A 24,104-nucleotide genomic window follows, 5' to 3' on the forward strand; every position below is an offset into this window, starting at 1 on the left:
TGAATTTTAGAAAATTCACTGTCTTTCCCTAGTAGAAGTATGAAAATGAACTGATCACATTAGATTTATTTGGCTTCCATATAAATGACACAGAAGGGGCAGAGCAAAGATGACAAATAGATAACAACTGGCTACAAAGGCTCACTGAGATAGTCAACTTAGAATTCAACATAATACAGCATGGGGAGCCCCGAATAGAGGGAGATGAATTCTCTTGTCCCAAGAAGAAACTAAGGTGAGAAGAACCAATCAATCATACAGTCCCAGTGCTATTATTGGAACAGCTAAAAATTCAGTGGTCCCAGTGCAGTGGGCAACTTACTGAGCCATACGAGGTCCTGCCACTTTGACTCACTGGAGGCACAGTCACACTGAGGTCGGAGGTCGGCCAGCCGAATGGAGAGCTGAGCTGGCGGGGAGTGTGCATCGACCTGTGATGAGTGACGGGAGTAGAGTCATTCCACAGAAAGGGGGGCTCCAGCAGATGACATTTTGGGACCGAGCAGCACTGGCAAGTACTATGGGCAGCAGAGACTTCAGTCAGTTGTTCCCATCCCGAATGGGACTGGTGGAGTGAGATAGGACTGGGTCATGCAACCTGGCTGAGACCCAATAGGAAATCAATTCCCTAAGGCAGCAGTGCACACTAACCACACTAATGCAGTGAAGCCTCAGAAGTTTGACTGATCCAGAAGGGAGACATTGCATAGTAATACAGTGCAGGCCTCAGCAGCTTGACTGATCTGAAGAGTAGGGGCCAGCACATGCTGCCCTTATCTGCAAATCACTAGCACACTGCAGTGGGAAGGGTCACCTAGCCAGCGTGATTCAGAAGAATTGTCACCAACAAAGAAAGAAACTGGGGCCTCCTGGAAGAAGCAAAAAAGATGGGAAGAGGAAGCAACAAGAAACAGTCCCCAGGTCCCAACGCTGAGAACATTGACCTAGGACAGATAAATACAAAGGAGAATGAGAACCGCAAACATGCAATATCAGACACGGCACCAGTGTACATAAAGAGTTATCTTCAGGACCTCATAGATGAGTTCAAAAGTGAAATATTTAGCCAAGTAAAGCAAGATATAAGAAGATTAATAAAAGAGATGCCAATCACCCCTCAAGCAGACACAGATGGAAGAAGGGAGGAACTCAAACAAAGGAGAGAACTATTTGATGAAGAATATAAACAAAATATAGAAGACATGAAGCAGATTCAAAGAGATTATCAGAAAATTAAAAACTCTATGGAAACATGGCAAACATGCTTGAAAGAAACTAGGGATAGATTATCCAAACTGGAGGACACATTTGCAATGTGGGATTATGAAAGGAAAATCTTTTTAAAAATAACAAGGAAACAAGCAATAACAATACAAAGGTTGGAAAATGACAAGAGGATCTACAACCTGGGAATAAAGAATGTGAATAAAGAAGCAGGGGTACAAACAAAGGAACTACAAAGGCTATTCACAGAAATAATTAAGGAAAACTTCCCAAACATAGGAAAAGGAAATGATATTCTGATGTATGAGGCATACAGAACTCAAGCCACCTACACACAAAACATAGCTATATCCAGGCATACAATAATCAAGATCCCAGAAATTCAATATAAGAACAGAATATTAAAAGCTGTTAGAGAAAAGAAACAGATAACTTATAAAGGAAGGCCCATCAGAATCATGGCAGACTTCTCGACACAAACCATCAAGTCAAGAAAAGCCTGGAGCAAAATATTCCAAGCCCTGAAAGAAAATAACCTCCAACCCAGATTGATATACCCTGCTAAACTGTCTCTAGAAATTAATGGAGAATCAAGATGCTTCCAAGACAAAGAGGAACTTGGGAAATTCACAACCACCAATCCAATCTACAGAGAATACTGCAGGGCATTCTAGAGGGAGAGAAAAGTGCTAGGATTACAGAAACAATGGCAGAGAAGCCTCAATGAGTAGAGCAGAAAACAGAATGTAGAAGATAAGCAGACAACTGATGGCAAAAAAAGAGCATAACAGAAATGAAGCAGAAAAGGTTGGTTATAATCTCTAATACAGATGTCCTTGATACACTAAGTTAAAAAAAAAAAAAGAACCACATGTGGAGTAGATCAGGAGGCAGAGTCCACTGAGATGCTATTTTTAGGAAATATAATTAATATGAAAAAGAGTACATGGACTGAAAAATCAAATATGAGAAAACAATGCTCTGTCTGACAGAGAACCAGAGAGTAATAGGGGCAAATAGACCAGTATTTGTGGATAGGTTAGAAAGACAGGCTTTAATAGGTAAAGGAATACAATTAGAGATCAAATCCAGGAAAGAGAAGGTTTGGAACCACTTATGTAAATAGCAGGTTGCACACCCCCCCCCCAATTTAAAACCAAGGGCTTGGTCAGACCCCAAAATGCACAGTATACCCTTGGGAAGTGAAAGGGGAGGGAGAGCTTTAAAGAAGTTGTCAGAAGATATTATTAAAAAGTGTATCAGGATTTAAAACCCACATTACTTGCACCACTCTGCTTAGATAAATTTTATTCTTTTTTTATAGATTTTATTCTGTCCCAGTTTGTCTACTTGCATTAGATTTAAGGGCACAAACAGCTATCCAAAAACATTAGGATATAGCACAGTAATCATCTTTAATTTCCCATTATCTTAATCTAGAGCCCTGTATGACTTATACTGTTTTATCATGACTGATCTTAGTTAAATCTGGTTTGTTTGATTGCTGTTTGGTATCGACAGATTTTATTCAAAACTGATATGATTGATAATATCAAGTCTGAGAGTATAAGCAACTACACTGAAGATGACAAGACTCTACAATACACATTCTGGTTTGATAATTGCCTGCTTTTGAAGTTTTATACTATATACAAAGTTGTATTTTTATTAATACTGTTATGTACTGATATATTCAATTATACTATGTCTGATGATACAGCCAATTCTATTGAAGATAACAAGAGACAACACAGTGGAACTATGGTAGAACTCCTTGTACAATTTTGTTTTGTCTTGCTTTGTTTTGTTTCTCCCTCTAATATAGAAAGGATAGAAATACATGTTAAGACTCATGCATGTGTAGAATCTATAAACAGTTTATGAGAACTGATCTTATGACACATGATAAAATGAACAGATACTCTGAAGAAAAAGAGACACTAAAATACCGAGTGCTGATCCTGGAGTGTCATAATGTGAAACCCAGCAATAGTACTATTCTTTGTTCAGAGTGATATTAGACTGGGTTGGTTCAATCTCAACATAACTGAAGATACAGATGACTGCATGTATGTTTAAGTGTATAGGATTGATTGAACAGAACTGGTTGCAGTCTCACTGTTTGAATCTCCACTTTACATGCTCCACTTTAGTATCTTGAATAACTATTTGTAAGAGGACAATCTGTAATCATAAACTAGTGATTTCTTACTGTTTATTTTTTTGCCTTGAAAGTATGTATTATTTTTACCCATTTTCTGTTTTGTTTAGTCTTTATTTAAATAAATTTTTTTAAAAAGTCACTACAGTAGCCAGTGCTGATCCCGGAGTGCCATGATATGAAATCCAACAATACTATTATTCTTTGTTCAGAATGACTTTAGCCTGCTTTAGTTTGTTTAATCCCAGCATAAATGATGATATGGATAACTGCATGTATGTTTAAGTGTATAGGACTGACAACCATATTACTAAGTTTTTGTTGGATAGTTGAACAGAACTGTTTGCAGTCTCACTGTTTGAATTCCCACTTTATATGTTCCACTTTTGTATCTTGAACAACTATTTGTAAAAGGACAGTGTACAAACATTAGTGATTTCTTACTGTTTATTTTTTCTCCGAATGTTTGTATTATTTCTACCCATTTTCTGGGGTTTTTTAGTCTTTCTTTAAATAAAATTTTAAAAAAATAAATAAATAGACACAGAATGAGAAAATTATGCATAGACACTAATATAGAATATCCATGTCCTATCTATTGCCCTTAGTAATGTACCACGTTAAAATAAAAAGATGCACCACAACCTAAAGACATACCAGTGATTTAATAACAATATATAATGAAATAGTACATGGCAGATGTGTGTAAAATTATAGACATCCCAAGTTAGAGTAAAATAGACAGATGCACATGTAATAATCAAGGTGTGATAAATATTTCCAACATATATTAACAGATTTGATTAGAAACATATCACCAGAATTCTGTATCCTGATTTTGTTTATCTAAAATTTTGTTATATGCAATTTCCCATGTCAGTAAAAATAACTGAAGTTAAAATTTTAGAAATTATCCCCTTAGCTAGATTTCCAGGGAAAATTAGTAGTAATTCAAAAATATAAGCCCTTTTTGGGTGTTTTGTTTTGTTTTGGTTTTGGTTTTGGTAGCGGGAATTGAACTCATGACCTCATGCTTGTCAGGCAGGTGCTTAGAGTGCTGAGCTAAATCCCCAGCCCAATATAAACCCTTTTTAAAGATTCCTGGTACCAACTCACTTTTCAGGAATATTATATCAATTTTCATTCTTTCTCCCAACATGTAAGATGGCCTGTGTTAATACATTCCTGACAAATGTCAGTGTTACTCTTTCAAATGTCTTTGCTAATTCCACAAAGTAAAATACCATCTTATTTAACTTACCTTTCCTTGATTATTAATAGTTTAATTTTTGCATACTTATTAGCTATTTATGTTCCTTAAATTTTATATTACATCATTTTCCCATTTATATACTATGGCAATACATACGTTTACCTATTTATGAAGTTCTTCGTACATTAAAGAAATTAACCCACTGTCTATCACATTTCTCACCAGTTTTCCTACCATCATGATTTTAGTTTTACTGCTGGAGTCTATACATTTTTTCATTCTATATAATCAAGTTAATGTAACAAATTTGCTTTGGGGTTTTTGGTTCTTATTAGTAATGCTTTTTAAATTAAATGAAAGGCTGGACCACTTTTTCCTCTCAGCTATGTTATTCTGTGGTTTGTTTTAACTTTTATTTAGAGATGAACAGAGGTGAGAGATGTAGGTCTACCCCAGTGGGACACAGGAATAAATCTAACAACCTTCTTAGCTGTAGAAGTGCCACAAGGCTGACCCAAGAAGGATCTATGAAGGTGAAAGATTCTTCTTTCTATCTGCTTAAAATAGCCTTCCCTACTCCCAACAATTCCCTTGATCTTCTTCCTTCCAAATGACTTGGCAGACAAGTCCTTGCTTTAACCTCCCTCTCTCTTTATTCTCTAATCTGCCAGGAAATTAACACAGGTCTTGAGCTTCCATAAACACAGCCTTTTCCAAGCATCCTTTTTCATCTTTGATTCTACGATTGAAATAATAAGTAAAAGCAAACATTGTGATTTGTTGGCAACAGGCTATATGAGTTCAGGGAGTATTTCTCTAAAAGAAAAAAATTCTTTGAGTGAATGTCTCTTGTAATAACCACCCTCCTCTGCAGAAAAACGCTTAATCCTCTATTTGAAATTTTTTGGTTGCCCAGTTTCTGGCTCCATTTATGCCCAGCATCTGGATATCAGGTGTCAGATGAAAGTATCTGTTGTAGAGGGCCAGGACTCAGTAATGAAGCTGAAGGACCCAGCGCTGGTTTGCTGACCCCACCGCCACAGGTGGACCCGCGTGCTGTCTACCATATCCACATCTTTCCCAGAACTTCACTTCAGAAATTTTTCCTTAGCATCCCACCTTTCACTACCACCTTCTGTCTGCCCTGCCTGTTACCTGGCTCCTGCTTCCCCCTGGATCATCCCCCACGACAACGCCATCATCTGGTTTCTTTCCTTTGCTTGTATTGAGGTATCCTTGCACATAATTGAAAATTATAAAGAAAATAATCTGCTGTTTTCTTTACAAATAGCACTTCCAAAATTAATAACGTACTATGCCTGTGACAAAAATAATTCATCTAACTTTGCAGGGATACAGCCTGGAAATAAACCTCTACAAGGTCATTTGAGTTTTTGTGTAAGATTTTAGGATACTGGAAATTATCCAAATCATGGGATGCCAAAGAATGCAACCCCAAATGACAGTCTGGATGAATGTAATTCAGAGAGGGAAGAGAGGCCAGGAGAAGGAGAGCCTGCCAGGAATTGGAGGGCCAACGTCCTTGTACTTCCCTGAAATGGACTAAACCTGAGATAGCAGCATGCTTCTGGACTTTGCTCAACAAGGAAATCCAATTTTCATCCCTTACTGGACTCCACTGCTTTAGCCAGCCTGCATGCAATGGCACTGATACAAAAGTTCAATACTTGTAGTCTCTAGACATTGTCCTAGGACACCAGCAAATGGAGAAACATCTATCCAAGAATATCTAAACTTTGGTAAAACCACTCAGAGTCTGTAGTATCTAAGCCATGACTCATTCATATCTACCTGTCCGGCACCAGCGCTCAGTGTGATGGCTTCTCCAGGCAGGCATGGCCAACGAGGGCTGCCTGCCCCTGGCGCCCAGTCTAGGACTGTGGTTTCCTCCAGGCTGAAGCAGACCACTGACATCTCTCATTCCCTCCATCTCCTCAGTCCCATCCCCATATGGCAGAAGCTCTATTCTAAGAAGTTAGAACCAAAAGAACTGGGGGCCCCTTCCTTCTCTGGACCCAATCACAGGGAAGTCTCTCCACTGCAGACACAGCAGGTCAAAAGTACTAGATCCCGAACATTCTGTCTTTGCTTGTTTCTCGGGTGGGGGTCTCACACCAGCTCCCTGTCTGGAGTCCTGTAAATCAGGGGTGTCACTGCAGGGAAACCAAGCTATTGTCCAACTCATTCATCAATTGATGGGCATTTGGTTTGTTTCCAAGATTTACCTATTACAAACTGTGCAAGTTTCCTAACATGAATGTGATCACTGTGTATATCAAAACTGTACCAATAAAATTAATTTTTTAAAAAAGACTGACAACATCAGCCAAATGTGATATCATCCCAGCACTGGGGAGGCTGAGGCAGAAGGATCACTGTGAATTCAAGACCAGCCTGGACTACAAAAGGGAGTTCAAGTCCATCCTGAGCTGCAGAGTAAAACTTTTGGTTTCTCAACAAAACCAAAAGAAAAAAAGGATAGAAAGAAAGAAAGACTGATGACATCAAATGTTGGTAAAGATATAGAGAAACCAGGAGTCTTATACATTGTTGGTGCATACAAAGAAAGGCAATTAGTTTAGGAAATAGTCTTGAAGTTTCTTAAAAACTAAACAAACAACTTCCCTATGACCCACGAACCACTAATTCTGCTTCTTGATATTGACCAAAAGGAAACAGAAACTTAGTTCACCAAAACACTTGTGCAAGAACGTCCATAGAGGCTTTATTCTCAATACTGTGCTCCCAAATTGGAAACATTAATAAGAGAAGGTACAGCAAACCACCATCTGTTCTTACAGATGCGATACAATGAACAGTTACAATGCGATACAATGAACAGTTTACCAGTCACTGATTCTAGCACACAATGAACAAATCTCAAAAATGTTATGCTGAGCACAAAAGTTCATGTAGTGTAGGAATTTATTGTGTTGAATTTCTTAAGAAAGCAAGAAAAACCTAATTTATGGTGGCAAAAAAAAAAAAACCCCTAAGTTTGCCTCGTGGAAGTTGAAATTGAACAAGGTAGGGGCATGAGGGGACTTCCGGTGATGTGCAGACTTTAGAGATTTGGGTTACACAGGTAAATCTGTTTTTCAAAACCAGCAAAGGTATACGTGAGATCTGGGTACTTCACAGTGTGTAAATTTTACATCAAAAGAAAATGACTTTCAATAAATATTGATTTTGGGAGCTCTGTGTTTTGCTTAAAGAGATGAACTCTATTTGAAATATATGTGAAAAATCATACCTATGAGTATACCTATGAGTATTTATTATTTTACAAATAATAAAGACCTTGGTAGTGAGCAATTGGGAGTTTCTGGTAACTTTTTATTTTTTTTTTTTTTTTTGCAGCACATTGAAAAGGGAGAGCTCAACAGTACTGTAGGTCAGCTAGAAAGAATCAGAGTAAGAGACACTAAGAAGAGCTTCCTGGGATTGGAGCGGGCTCCACGACTGACAATGTACTGCCTCTCGGACTAGACTTCACCTCAAGTAGAGTAGACTGTGACATTATATATATATGTTCCAGGGATTTTTGAAAATCAGAGAGCAATGAGTTTGTGATTAGCAGGGGCTAGCAACTAATACACTGCTGGGATCAGTACAGACTGGGCACCCAAAAGCTTAGGGGCAGAGGAGGAAAGAGATAAACAGAGCTCTGGGGAGAGAGCCACTTGTGCAAGGCCACATCCGCTCAGAAATGACAGTACAGCTCCCTGCAGCAGAAGCATATCCTTTGGAATAGTCCTCCAACAAGCCACTAAATAAATAAACAAAGAGACAACAACAACCGGCCTCAGAGAGGAGAACCAAAACCAGAGTTTCTGTGATATTATTTCAAACATCCAGTATTCAATAAAACATTCCAAGGAACCAACGAGCATGAGCCAGAGATAAGAAAAAGTGGACAATAAAAGTTGTGTTTGAGGCAATCCAAATAATAAACTTAAGGAATCTTCAAAACTGTTGTTACAAATACATTTTAAAATTAAAGTAACTAAAGAGCTAAAAGTATGATCGATGGCAATATTTAAGCAATTAAATAATACCAATAAAGAAATAGAAATTATAGAAAAAAACAAATTGAAATTCTGAAACTAAAATATAAATAATCAGAGTTTTCATAGGAAGTCAGTAGTAGTATGAGATGCCAAAAGAAAAATCAATCAGTGAATCTGAACATAAATCAATAGAGATTATGGAATCTGAGAGACAGTGAGAAAAAATATGAAGTGATGTGTGAATAATATGAGACCCATAAAGTATTGAGCATACATGCAATGGTAGTACCGAATGGAAAGAACCAAAACAAATAAATAAATAAAGTAAATAATACCTGAAAATTTACCAAGTATGATGAAAGACAATCTACATATTGAAGATCAGTGAGCTCAAGTACAATAAGCAAAAAGAAATCAACATTCACACATAGGAAAAATGCTAAAGTCAAAGAAAAAGAGGCAGTGTTAACACAACAAGAGAGAAATGACTTTTCATATACAAGGGAATACCAATAAGGTCAACAACGGACTTCTCACCAGAAACAGTGAGAAGTCAATTCAAAATGCTAAAAAATAAATAAATAAATAAAAATAAATTTAAAAAACCAGAAATCCTATACCCAACAAGGTTTTCTTTCAGAAATTAATGTAAAATAATAATCCTCCTAAATAAAAAGAGAATATTAATTGCAGAACTGATAGCAAATGCATCTCATAAGACACAGGAAAGGAAGTTCTTTAAATTGAAAGCAAGTTATGATAAACATTAATTAAAATCTACAAAAACAAAAAGGAATACTGTACAAGTAAATTTCTTCTTTCTTATTTTAAGTGAGGTAAAATTCATTTAAATAAAATGATGAATGCAATTGTACCATGGGGCCAATAACATGTAATATATATTTACCAGTAACTGCACAAAAGAGGTGGTATATAAAAGCTATATTGAAGCAAGAAAATAACAGCAGATTGTAATTAAAATCCATGGGAAGAAGTTGGGAGAACCACAAAGGGTAAATAAGGGGGTTAATAAAAAGAATTTATAAATATACACTTACTATCATTCTCATTGGCAAAAGAGATGAAATTATATCAAATAATGATTATACCATATTGCATTTATAACATCTATAGATCTAATTTTGTAAAGTAATAAAACAATGTAGAAAGAGAAAACAGAGCTACCTAGGAGCTCTGACATTAGCTTTTTTTTTTTTTTTTTTTTTTTTTTTTTTTTGGTACCGGGGATCAAACTCACAATCTCACACTTGCCAGGCAAGGGCCTGTGCTGCTGAGCTAAATCCACAGCCCCCAGGAGTGATATTTCTATATCGTATTAGGATTAAACTAGTATAAATCCAAAGTAGATTCTAATAAATTAATATGCATACCATAAACCCTAGAACTATCAAGAAAAAAAAACACAAAAGTCTGAGTTTAAAAATCACGTAAAGGAATTAAAGTGTTACACTAGAAAATATTTACTTCATCCAAAAAGAAAGCAAAGAAAATCAGAGGAACAAGAAATACATGAGATATTTTTAAAAAGTAATGTGACATATGTAAATCCAAGTTCATCAATAATAAAATTAAACTTGAATAGATTAAAATATCTAATAAAAAGGCAGATATTGTCATACCAGATTTAAAAAACAAGATTGAACTGTATTCTAAAACAAACAATTTTAGATTCAAAGATACAAAAAAATTGTATAGAAATAAATTGAATATAAAATGATGGAAAAAAGATATATTATGCAAACAGTAACCACAGAAGGTGAAATGAACATATACTGTATCAGTGTCAGATAAAGTAGATTTAAAGGTTAAAATGTTATGAGAGGTGAAGAGAAACACTGTGTAATTATGATTTAGATATTCAGAAAGCTAGTTCTATTCTCAGACGGTGTGATATTATATGTAGAAAATCCTAAGGGATGATATTAGTCACTTTCCTGTCAGTGGGACAAAGCACTCAGCACCCGCAGGTTAAAGGAAGAGTGATTATTTTGGCTGTGGTTCCAGTGGGCTCAGCCTAAAGTCAGCTTGCCCCAAGGCAGAGAAAACCTGGTAAAAGGGCCTCATAGAAGCCAACTGCCTGTCTACAGCCATACCACCCTGAATGTGCCTGATCTCAGAAGCTAAGCAGGGTCGGGCCTGGTTCATACTTGGATGGGAAACACCAACTGCTTACAAGTGGCAGCCAGGAAGCAGAGAGAGAGGAGGAGAAACCAGGGACAAGAATATACACATGCTGGGGGCTCAGCTCTCCCTACCAGCCTCCATCTCTTACCACCATGTTCAACCACAAACTCACAAATATATTAAACTCTGAGGAGTATAGTGCTACTGTGATGCAATCAACTTCCAAAAGCCTAATCTCCAAATTCATGAGACTTTTGCAGGATATTTTGAGTCTAAATTATGACAGGAATCCAATAAAGTTTTGTTATAATTGATAAATAAGCATAATTGTATGATATAAGATCATTATACAAAAATTAATTGTATCTCTTTATGCTATAATGATAATGAATAATTCAAAATTAAATTAAGAAAATAGTTCTATAAAGCCCCTTAACCATTCACGTGCTTCCTATTCTGTTCCTTTTTCCTCCCCCAAAAAATAATAATTCCATTTATGACTGCACCAAAGAATAAAATATGTAAGGATAAATTTAACAAGTACAAGACTTATACATTGAAAACTATAAAATATGATTGAAACAAATTAGAGATTAAATGAATGCAAATGTATCACATGTTCATGGAAGATACTATCATTAAGGTAGAAATGCTATACAAACTGATCTACAGAGTCAGTGAAATTCCTATTTAGAACCCAAACTGCCTTATGTTTCAGAAACTGATGCACTGCTCCTAAAATTCACATGGGAGGGGCAAGAATAGCCAAAATCATCTTGAAAAAGAAAAATAATATAAGAAGACTCATTCTTCCCAATATGAAAACCTTACATAGTTATAGTAATCAAGGTCGTACACTACTGCAATAGGATACATATACAGATCAATGAAACTGAGTGAAACATTCAGGAAGGAAATCTTTACATTTATGGTCTATTGATTTTTCTTAAATGGCATCAACACAATCAGTGGTGAAAGACTAAACTTTTCAACAAATGATGCTGGGATAACATAAATCTACATGCAAAAAAAAGCCTGTTTTGGAGCCTTTCTTCACACCACACACAAAAATTAAATCAAGTGGGTCATAGGCTTAAATCTAAGAGCTAAAACTATTGCACTCTTAGAAGAAAGCATAAGAGTAAATTTTCATGACTTTGGATGAGGCAGTGGTCTCCATGATATCAAAAGTAAAAGCAATGAAAGAAAAAATAGATAAATTTGATCTCATCAAAATTAAGAATTCTGTGCTTCAAAAACATCAGAGAGAAAGTCAAAAGATAACCCATGGAGTAGAAGCAAATCTTAGATACAAAGAGCTCTTGTAACTCACTATGAAAAAGATCAATTACACAATTTTAGAATGAGTAAAGGATCTGAGTACATGTATGAAAAAAGATACACAAATGACCAAAAAACACATAAAAAATGTTCAATATAATCAGTCATTGGGGAAATGCATGTCAAAACCCTAATGAAATAGTACTTCATATCCACTGGGATAGCAATAACCATAAAGACAGATCATAACAAGTGTTGGTGAGGATATGGAAAAATTGGAACCCTTACATACTGAGTCGGGACAATATATAGTCAGTGCAGTAACACTGAAAAGTAGTTTGGTAGTTCCCAAAATGTTAAATATGCAGTTATCATATGACCCAGAAATTGCACCAGAAGGTAGAAAAAAAAATCCATCCACACAAAAACTTGTGCATGACTGTTGATAGGAATGTTACTCACAATAGCCAAAAGTAAAAGCAATGTAATGTCCATCCACTGGATAAATAAAATGTGATCTATCCATACAAGGAATATTATTTGGAGTATAAAAGGGAAGGAAGGAGTTATACATATCACAACATGAATGAACTTGAAAAACAGTATGTTAAGTCAGAAGAGGCCATGTATTTGGGTGATTGTGATATGAAATAGTTAGAACAGGCAAATCTATGCAAACAAGGTTAGTTCTTGCTGAATGCTGAGGAGGGGTATTTGGGAGTGACTCCTAAAGGCTGTAGCATTTTGAGGGAAATGTAAAATTGGATGGCAGTGATTGGTGGTTGCATAACATGGTGAAGACAGGAAAAAGCCATTGCATTGTACCCATTAAATTGACAAATGTTATGGTATGTGAATTATATCTCAATAAAACCATCTTTTTATTAGTTAGGCAGTTAATTTTATTTCACGTTGGACTCGACTTTTTTTCCATTCTCCACAATCAGAACCTTTCTGCTCCTCTTCGGCACTGCCTGCATCTCATTTTAGAAGAAGCAGTTTGTGCAGCCGAGTAGTAAATGCACTGAGGTCTTGAAGACTATAGAGTTGAGTGCAAAACAGCAATTAAAATGTCCCCAGATGTTCATTTTGAGGATAAAATAGAAGACTTCTGAAATGTAAGAAAAACCCACTTCAGGAGCACTCCATGGAGAAGGTGTTCTAAATTAAGACTCGTATCTAGTTGATTTGTTGAACCAAAGCAACTGGGCTGGCATCTTTGGTTTTCACTGCAGTTCTCTATAGATAGATAGACAGGTTTGCTCTTTAGATAGCCAGGTTTGCTCTCATAACTCTGAATTTCCTTTTGCTTGTACATTATTCATAAGTTTTAAGTGGCACCTTCTGTCACAGTTTTCCCCAGATACTAAAAAGTTCCTTCAAATTCCTTTATAATTTGAATCTGTATTTTCTCCTCATAAGCAAACCACAAAAGGAACTTCAAGTTCGAATGAAATCATTCCTCACCTTCCCAGACCTGCACATGTAGCTGGGATTCTGACTAATCACTGGCCCAGACAACTGCAAGGTAGAAAGATTTAAGGTCCTGACAAAATTAGAGTCCATGCAAACAATGGGTAGCACTATTATCAACATGAATCAGACAAAATCAATCAGGAAGATTTTCTTGAAGTGTTCTAGAATTCTGTGGTCTATTGACTTCTCCCGGAGGTCAGTTAGGGAGCAGATAGAGAAGATTCTGGTTGCTGTTGAGCTGTTACATGTCTCTGTATTTGGGATAAAGAAAGGACATGAGAATTTATAGAGCAAGTGTCCTCCACGCCACTGTGGGTACCACCCTGGGCGCATTCACATGGGTTACAGAAGCAAATCTGCAAACCAATGCTTGGAGAGAGATTTTGGTAAACCCAGATTCCTAGAAGAAACCAAATCCCAACAGAGAGCAAAGTCACTTGCCTAAGGTCCCAGGATAAGCCAAGCTCATCCTGGAACCTGATCCTCAAAGCATTCCTTCCCTTCCAGCCCTCTACGGAGTGATTTTGTGTTGGCGCAGGACCAGCCACTAGCAGATGAAGCAAATGCCTAAGACTTCTTTCTTATGGACTACAAGCCCAGACTACAGAGAAAACAGATGCAGCCTACTTGTTAAAAGTACACTAAATATTTACCAGCGGCTGAAGTCAGTGAAGAATCATTTAAAATATTTATTTTCTTCAAATAATTGTCTTTCTCTTCCAATGAATGTTGGGAATTCTGTGTGCCTTTAAGAAGAGGTGAATACATAACCTCCACTGTCTGCAAGCTAGTGAGCAATGTTTCCCATTATGAAAAGAAAGAAAGAATAGACCTTGGATATTATGCAAATGGATACTGCTGGATTTTCTGCTAATGCAGAAAGGCAACACACATTTTTAAAGTATCAGTAAATTAATTCCCCAAGTTGCAATAATTTGCAAACGGCTTCTGGTGATTGGATAATCCTGAGCAGTCGTACATCTATGTATCTGTCTGTGTGAGATGGGTTGGGGTCCAGGACTGGGGTTGGTTTTGCTCTCCTTTTTCAAGGAAAGATGAGATCATGATCAAAGGAGACAGATGAACTGAAAGCCAGTGCCCTGTTCTGTGGCGTGAATCACCCCTGAACAAAAGCATTATGATACATATTTTTAAAGAAGACAATTTCTACTACTCAAGAAGCTCTGAAAATTCTGAATGTGTTAACAAATTCAACAATTCCTCTCTTGGATCAAAGTTCACCCACTCTCAAGATCATCTTTAACAGACAGAGGCAGGCCATGTGCCTGGAGACATGGGCAGCGCAAACACCTTGCCACCTGAATATCATGCCAGGATATGTCACACTGCCTCCCACAGACCTCACAAAGCAATGTTCCCAGGACTGTGAGTCAGGAAACACTGAAAAATCTTGGGGCAGTGCCCTGGCAGCCCAGCGTGGACGTGTTAGAGGGAAAGCCAGCACAGTAACTGGTAGGTTTTAGGAAGAGTATAAAATACATTAGCCAAAACCCAGTTCTCAGGAAACAGGCCTGGCCTGCAATGAGGGCCCAGTAAACACCAGATGACCATTGTGCAGGATGGTCACTGGGGCCATCATGATCTGAGGTGGCAACAAGTTCAGTTTTTCAGCAAGACTGATTCTACTCAAATGCTGAAATTTGGCCTTCAGAGGGGCCCTGGCAGGGAGTGTAGGTTGGTGGAAAAGAATGCTGGGGACTACAGGTAGAGAACACCAGAAAAAATACCTGTACAATGTGGCCAGTGACGTGGCCACATTGTCACTGAGGTGGTCTTGGGAAGCATCACAAGCTGGAATCACAATCAGAAACCACCGGCTCTCACATCTAATTCCTTCCTGAAAGAAGGTTAAAAGCAGCTACTCTGAATCATTTTTCTTGATGATCTTCTAAACCTAAGTCAGTGAAGTCCAGACAGTCCCGAAGGAGCTCCACACCTGAAGACACTCAACAAACAAATACAGCTGTCAAATAATTTGGGGACGCACTGCCAACCCCTGAAACCCTCCTGAGAATCCAAAGGTACAGCCAAAAGCATGTTGCCAGCTCTGATCACTGTACTTGCAGAATATATTTGAGCAAGAGTCTCCCTAAATTACTTGGGGACCAAACTCATTGTATTGCAGAATATATTTTTAGCCTTCTGAGGCACACATTGAGGAAATTCAAGAGTTGCATGTTGATCATAGTCACTTTCACTTCAATCTTATATACAGCCTGGAGGACTCCAGTAGAGGACAAGACCTTGCATTTTGGGCAGGTCCAGGTAGGGATTTACAGATTGTAAATGATCTAATTCACTTCCTCAGAAGGACCAGCACTGGACAATTCCCCTACCCTTTATCATAGATGGAGAGAATGACAGGTCAGAAATCTGCCATAAGCTAGGATGAAATTTCAGAGAAGAATATGATAACTTGGAGCTTAAATGAATATTATGAAAGTTGAATTTTTTAATATTAGTGTATGTTAATTTTTTAAATTTTAAAATAAAAAAATATTTGAAAAGTTAAAAATCTTAATATCCTAATGAAGTTGAAGCTTTTAGTAAATAAAGGTTCACAGCAATCTTGACCTGCTCAGGACCACATCAGGACACTGCTAAGACCCGAGCTAATTCCCCTATCTGACTCCTCTATCTGACAGGACAACACCAAGCTCCAGCCAAAAAGGTAGAGCCGCAAGTCTCCAGGGAGAGCAGTATCCTCCTCAATGAAATACAAATGCAGAGGCCCATCACCAGAGAAACATTTAACGTGGGTCAGACTTGACATACGAAAGCTTTTAGATAAGTTTTTGTATCTTTTTTTGATAGCAGGAATTGAACTGAGGATCTCATTCTTGCCAAGCTAGTGCTGTGCCACTGAACTCTATCCTCAGCCCATTTTTCTAACTTTTGCTTCATTGGAGAAAGACACAACGTTTACCATTCAATCATGTACTTGACAGCAATATTCTTTGTGAGCTTTCTCTGTGCCATGTGCTTCCTAGTGCTGAGAAGACAGTGGAGAGAGACCAAAGTATCTGAGAAGGGAGACAACATGCATGGTAACAAACAGATAAGATGTAGATGAAAACTTCTGTAAAAATATATAACATTGCAATGGGAGGGGAAGGCTGGGCTGGGATACTTTAGTTACAAGGAGTCAAGAAAGGCAACAGGTGTAATGGGAATGTCACATGAGCTCTGACAGCACAGCATTTGAACATGGACTGCATGCACAGAGGTCCAGAGGCTAAAAGAGCTGTAAAATGCAATCTTAGGTTAGAAAGAGATGACTTACATATAACACCAAAAGTGTGACCTCCCAAAAAAGAAAAAAATCAATACACTGGACTTCATGAAAGTCAAGAACTTCTACTCTTTGAGAAACACTGTTAAGAGAACAAAAAGGTAAGCCACATGTTAAGAGAAAATCTTTATAAAAGAAATATCTGGTAAATGATTTGCATCCAGAATATATCAAGAACTCTCAAAAGTCACCAGCCATGGTGCAAGTCAATTTGTTTAGATGGGTGAACAATTTAAACTATTTGCTAACTATAAATAAATAAATAGATGGACGGCAAGCAAGCCCACGCAAAGATGCTCAACAAGATTTGTCACTGGGGAAAAACAATGAAATGTATGAAGAATAACCCTGATCTCTACAAAGAGTAGAGTAGAGTAGCATCGCTACAGAACTCTAGAAAATGCAGAGTACCCACACTTACAGAAGGTAGATTAGTGGATGCTTGAGGGTAGGAGAACAGTGTGCGAGAAAAGGATTCCAGAAGGGCATAAAAAGTCTTTTGGGGGTGATGCACATGCTCATTTTCTTCATCATGGACCCACGTACATGCACGTATGTCAAAACTTAGCAAATTAAAGTTTTATCATTCACATGGTTTGTTATATGTCAAGAAAGCCTCAAAGAAGCTGGCCCTAAAATCCCACCACCCACCAGTGCACGGAGTGTTTGAGCTCTGTCCTCCACCAATCAGCCACTGTCATAACTGTTTTTAACATTCGGAGTGTCAATCCGTTCACATGTGGATCCATTTCTCTGTTTATTGCTTCCTACAACATACCCTCCTATGCTGAGATGATTTCCCCTAATCCTAGAGAATATGTTTCTATTTTCTGGGAGGCATAGATCATTGGTACTAACTATTCTCAGTTTCACTCCAAGTTTCTTCGTGCTTCTTTCCAGAAAGAGAGTTTCTCTAAGTAAAGAAGTCCAGGTTAAAATATTTTTCCTTGAAGAAGCAAGCCCTCCCTGTGAGTCGGCACCATGCATGGGACCCTCAGGGAACAACCAGATGCCAGCTCCTTCCAGCACATGGGCTGGGAAACAAGAAGAACCAAACCCCACCTTCTTTCATAAGCAACCAGGTGATCCAGAGAAACACAGGCTGCAATGATGGCTACTGAGATAAAATACAACTTAATGCTTGTAGTGTTTACTGTGTAACTTACTTTGCAGGTCTAAAGCTGGTGGTCTAATTATCTATTCAGAGGATGGCAATATGCAGTGTAGCATCTACAGGGGATCTCCTTCTGAAGGCCATGGTCATTGCTGATTCCCTATTATCTTGTTTTGAAGTCGTGTATCATTTTCATTGTTCTGTTTGGTGGCGTTTCATTCTGCTTTCTCGTGTTTGATTTTATTATATCCAATGGCATGGGCCGCTATTTCAAAGATAAACCATACTAAGATAGCCATTTTGCATTTACTATCATCTTGTTTTGAAGTCCTTTATTGCATTCATTGTTTTGCTTTTATTGGTTCTATTTTGTTCTTTTTTTTTCACTATTCCTATGTCTAAAGGTATCTCCAGCTATTTTGAAGATAGCAGGAAGCATGGTAACCGTTGTTGACTTCCTATTGGTTTGAAGTCCTGTGTCACTTACACAGATTTTTTTTATTGGCTTTGTTCTGTTTTGTTTTTGCTTGGCTGTATTCTCTTTAAAATAAAAATTTTTTTAAAAGATATTTTTCTCTGTACATTTCAAAGACACCATCCCATACACTTCTGGCTTGGATGTGTGTTGACTGAGAAACCTACGATAGGAAACCCATCACTCTGGGACTCTTCAGTTCAGTGCAGTGGGGTTGGATGTGGCCTTCTTAGTCCTCTGAGTCTGACTGGACTTCATGCTCAGAATTTGTGTGTGTCATCAGGCAATATTTCCATTGCTCATTGTTCTGTATTTACTTATATCTACTATATTAAACCTATGTTAAACTTCTGGCTCCTGTGTATTTCCTAACCACACTCATGTATTTTCCATCCTTTTGCTCCATGTAATGTTTTATGCATAACTTTTTCAGACAGAAGTTCTCCTTTACTGTTTCTCACTAGTTATTTCTATTTAATTCATCTTTTGAGTTTTACTTTTTCACTTTAAAGAGAAAAAAACATAGACAAAACAAAAAAGAAACATACAAAAACAAAAAACCCAAAACCAAAGGGTTGTAAGATTTCAAGACAAGATGATAGGAACTTAACAATAGTTGTTATATTGCATACTGTTGTCTTCAAAAGAGTTGCTCGATTACCAAATATAGGCATGTACTGATCAGACAATATGAGCACTAACTGTTCCTTCCCTTGAACTAATAGAATTAGTAGTACAATTATCTTCGCTATCATATTTATATTTATATTTTTTCCCTTTCCTTTCCTTCTTTCCCCCATCCCAGTTCCTCTGAGAAGTTTCTTTCTATTTCATAATATCTGTTGTACCTTTTAGATCTTACTTACTCTTTCAGTTTCTTACACTAGGGAGACAAGACAGTGTTCATGCATGTGATTTCAATTTATTTCACTTATGAGTATGGTCTCAAGTTGCATCCATTTATCTGTAAAGGCCTTGAATTGGGGCCAAGGATACAGCTCAGAGGCATAAGCACCTGCACAGCAAGCACCAGGTCCTGAGTTCAATTCTAAGTACAAAAAAGCCTCAAGTTTATCCTTCTTTATAGCTGAGTAATACTCCATTGTATAAAAATACCATATATTTTTAATCCATTCCTCAGTTGATGGGCATTTGGGTGGTTTCCAAGATCTGGCTGTTAAAAATTGTGCTGCTATAAACATGGGTGCACTTACGCTGTTGTGGTTTGATGTTTTCAATTCTTCTGGGTAAGAACCCAGAGGAAGGATAACTGGATCAAATGGAACCTCCAATTTTAGTTTATTGAGCAATCGCCACATTGATTTCCACAGTGGTTGCACGAGTCTGCACTCCCACAACAGTGGAGAAGAATTCCTTTTTCCCCACAGCCCCTCCAGCATTTGTTATTGGTAGATTTCATGATGTTGACCATTCTCTCAGTGTTGTTTTAATTTGCATTTCTTGAATGGCCAATGATGTTGAACATTTTTCTTGTACTTATTTGCCATCCATTAGTATATATTTTCAGTATATAATGATTACACATGTCAGTTTTTTGGCATGTGGGTACTAGGAATCAAACACAGGGCCTCACACTTGCCAGGCAGGTGCCATGCTGCTGAGCTATATCCCCTGGTCCTTATTTTTAATTATCACATGTAAAGGTTATCTTTTGTAAAGGTTATCTTTGTTATTTGTCTTGTTCTTGTCATTTCTGATAGCCTCCTCTGCCTTGGTCATTCTTTTGATACCTTCTTTTGCCTAGTTAAATATAGTAAGCATGCTTTATTTTCTGTGTCTGGTGAGAGTACAGTCTTTGCAGGTCTGACATCACTGTTCATTATTTCTTCTGACCTGGTGACTATGAGTTACTTCTGTTCTAGATAGGTTACCCTGTAAGTCTGTGTTCTGTTTAAAATTATTTTGGAAAATCTACATTTTCCCCAGACTGGTTCCCAGAGAAGAAGCTATTCTCAACTTGGGAAAACTTAAATTTTCAGCTTTGGCATTCTGGAACACACAGATATTGAAAATCTATTCCAGATTCCTTTTCAGTTTGCTAGGACTCCTATCAAATCCAAAGTCGAGACAGGGAAATTTCTTTCTTGTTCCTGTCTTCTGCTCTGGTCCTCCTTTTCATTGAGAATGTCATCCTGCTGGGCTCTAGTTTGATGGCTGAGATGTTCAATCCAAATCTCCACCTTGTGTTGGCTCTGAGTTTTATGTGCACACACAAGCTGGGGTGCGGTAAACCTGGAAGCAGAGGGGATTCGTACGCAGCCCAGGACACCACTGGCTTCAGGTATATCTGCATCTCTGGAATCATGGTTTCTTGCAATTTTTATTTTAAAGAGAATAAAGCCAAGCAAAATAAAACAGAAAAAAACAATCAAAACAAAACAGCATAAGCGACACAGGACTTCAAAACAAGATAACAGGGAGTTAACGATGGCTTCCACCTTCAGAAGGAGGGAAGTTTTCTTACCACTGCAGCCCACTTCATCTGTCAGCTTAGTAAAAGAATTTTTAAAGGAGTTTTTCTTTTTTACATTTTTATCCAGTGTTTTTAGGCATTTCCTGGAAGAGCTACTTGCAGTATCTTACATGCTCTTTACCCATGTACAAATTTGTTTTCAAAGCACAAAGACCTTTGCAAAAGCATTTTACCATCTAAGTGGAGGTGCTCACAAGGTCCAGGAACGAGTTCTCATGTTGATAGAACCTGCAAGCTGGTTGCCTATATATATATATATATAGTTTTACAAAGCTACCCAGGCTTACTGATTAGCAAATCACCTATGCTTCTCCTGAGTTACAACAGTAGAGTTGAACAATTGTGATAGAAACCACTAACTTTCAAACCTAAAATATTTTCCATCTGGCCCTTTGCAGAAAAAGTTTACTACCCCAGAACTAGGAAGTACCTGGAAAGGAAGCACATCCTCTGCTGTGTATTCTCTTTCCCAGTCTGTGAAACAGCCATGTGAATTTTTTTTTCTGCTCTACTTCCTCTTTAGCACGAAATATGATTACAAAGAAGATCTTGGTATCAATATTTCTAATTCCATAAGAAGTTATACTCAAAGATTTCAAGGAAAGAGACACTATGGTAACTATTTTTATGTCAGGTTATCTTGTGGTGAAACACTATTTTGCTTAAATGGTTATGTTTTGACGTGCGCTGTTCTGTTGTTATGCCCTCTTTTATCTCAATCCCCTTTTTTTAATTATTTACTTTTTTCTTTTTATTTTTTTAATTAAGGGAAAACTAAAAAATAGCAGGATACATTATAGTAACCTACTTTGATTTCCTATTAACTTGATTTGAAATCCTGTATTGCCCTCACCATCTTGTTTTGACTGATTTTCCTCTATTCTGCTTTGCTTGATAGTACTAAGTTCGAAAGCATAGGCAAAACTGTGAAGACAATAAGATTCATTATGACACCCATTCTGGTTGACTATTATTTTCTTTTAAAATCCTGTAATGTCTCCAATGCTTTGGTTTTATTGTTTACTGTTTAGTTCAATTTTATTATAACTGCCAATTCTTCTTAAAATAGCAAGAGGCAGTATGGTAACCATTGTTGATCACCTTATATTTTGTTTTTACATTATCTATTATGTCCATCCTTTTGATTTGACTGACTCTGTTCTGATATGTCGCATTTGGTTTTACTCTCTTCAAAAAAAGTAATAAGAACTGTGGGAGTAATAAAACCCAAAATGTGTAATTGTCATAGTACAAAAGAAAAGAAAAGAAAGTGCTCTAAAGGTTATAACTGCATATATGTTTAAGTGTATAAAATAGATAACCATATTACTGTTTTTTGGATCATTGAACAAAACTGTTTGCACTCTCACTGCTTGAAGGTCCACTTTATATGCTTCAATTTTGTAACTTGAACAACTATTTCTAAGATGAGAATATGTAATCTATTAACTAGTGATTTCTTACTGGTTATTTTTTAAATTTTGTATTACTTGTACCCTTTTTCTGTTTTTTTTTCCTTTTTCTCCTTAAATAAAAAAAGGAAAAAAAATATTTCTAATTCCAAGGTAAACCTAATTAGTAAACCTAAGTTTCTTATTGTTTTAGTTAAAGAGGAAATTCTGGGAAGGCTTGCAATTTTCAGAAAGCATGAGGAATATCTTCAATTTTGATGTAAGATGGGTGACATGTTCAGAATGAGCTTTGCCTAAGACTTCAGGACAGTGCTGCAGTGTAGGTAGCAGTTTCTTGCCTTTTCATGCTCAGTCTTCTCATCTGTGAGCAGTGCTTGGTGAGAAGAGACTGGTGCACAGCTAGAGAATGCCATGGTTTCCAAGGAAGTGTCACAGCTTTCAGGTGCAAAGTCATTCCCACTAGGGAATGAGACCCCCAAAGGGGAGGGAGACCCAAGCACACAATCCCTTCCTCCTTCTCTGTCTTCACCATCACAGAGACTCATCCCAATGTTTTATCCTTGTAACGTGCAGCCTTAGTGTTGGTAGAGGGTCTGACCTTTGCGAACGAGATAAGATGGCACTCTCTGGTGACCCAAGCTGTGTGTGTCTGCAGGAAAAGGAAATCCTGTGTGTTTTTTTTAGCTTCATCAAGCTCGTGGTTTTGTTCAAAGGGTTAAGTTCTGTCTGTTTTCAGCTACCTCTATCATGTTTAAAAAATAACAACCCAACAAAAATCCTATCTGTGCAGATCCCACAGAAATGTGATTTCTTATTAAACTCTCCTGAATAAAACAGAAGTCATAGATCTTTCTAGAAACATCTAGAAAATGAGCACAAGGACCCCTCCCAAGAAGCATATTCTCCACTCTAGCCGTTTGGGCCTGCTGAGGAGTTGAGGCAAGGAACACAGAGATCCCCCATTGGCTGCAGAGCAGAGGCACACAGAGGCAGCCTGGGCACTGACCATGAGGCCAAAGCCTGGCACAAGTTCGTGCAAGACAGCTTGACCCTCTGCTTGTTTGACTCTTCTGATGCCATGGGGCAGGCAGGAACAAGGAGGCGGCCACACTGCCACTGCAGGCCAGGTCCAGGCCGGGACAGTCCTCTGCAGGCACAACGAACTCACCTGGTCCCTTTTCTACCTTCACCTACCAAGTAGCTCCTAAATTCTGTACTGTGTCAACAAACACAGCCCAGGGAGGTCGCTCACATTAGGTAGAATCGTGTCCAGAATGTGGAGACAGTGACAAAAATAAATAAATAAACAACTCCAGATTCCCAGTCTCAGTCTAAATATCACTAACATAATTCGTTCTTATTTTTTTCTATCTGTCCCTTGCAACAGAATTCCCGCCCCACGAGGGCCAGCTTTTCGTTAGTTTTGTTCACCACTTGGATTTCAGTATCTAGAACAGGGATAGGACAGCAGGTAGATTTTTCAAAAATTATCAACAGGATGAATACAGAGTCCAAAATCAGTTCACAGATTCTGACTTGCTCGTGTCACTGTATGAAATGACTGTGTCATCGCCAAGGGAAACCAGAGGTTGAACCACCATGACTTGCCCAGAGCTGGAGGCCTCCACAGAGCCCACTGGAAAGTGCCAAGCACCAAGGACATGTGCAACACTTTGTAAGGGGCATCTATTAAGTATGCTGAATTCTGTAGGCAGAGGTGTGGACATGGCAATGAGTCCAGTCTCCATGAAAGCAGAGGCACCTC

The 24,104-nt window shown here is 37.7% G+C and overlaps 1 long non-coding RNA gene across 5 annotated transcripts in view; it reads right to left on the reverse strand.

Moving 5' to 3' along the window:
* The window catches only part of LOC134471368 (uncharacterized), a 200,337-nt gene that overhangs the window by 68,173 nt on the left and 108,060 nt on the right, over window positions 1–24,104 (reverse strand). The window contains exon 1 of one of the 5 annotated variants that reach the window (XR_010040805.1): window positions 323–1,047. The exons of the other annotated variants lie outside the window; for them this stretch is intronic. This is a non-coding gene — a long non-coding RNA (uncharacterized LOC134471368). Of the gene's footprint in view, window positions 1–322; window positions 1,048–24,104 lie in introns of those variants that run through there. 5 annotated transcript variants of the gene reach the window in all.

This window comes from Cavia porcellus, unplaced genomic scaffold (assembly GCF_034190915.1).
Source record: "Cavia porcellus strain 051 isolate PalLab524CR breed Dunkin Hartley unplaced genomic scaffold, mCavPor4.1 scaffold_18, whole genome shotgun sequence".
In the NCBI taxonomy this organism is placed as follows: Eukaryota; Metazoa; Chordata; class Mammalia; order Rodentia; family Caviidae; genus Cavia; species Cavia porcellus.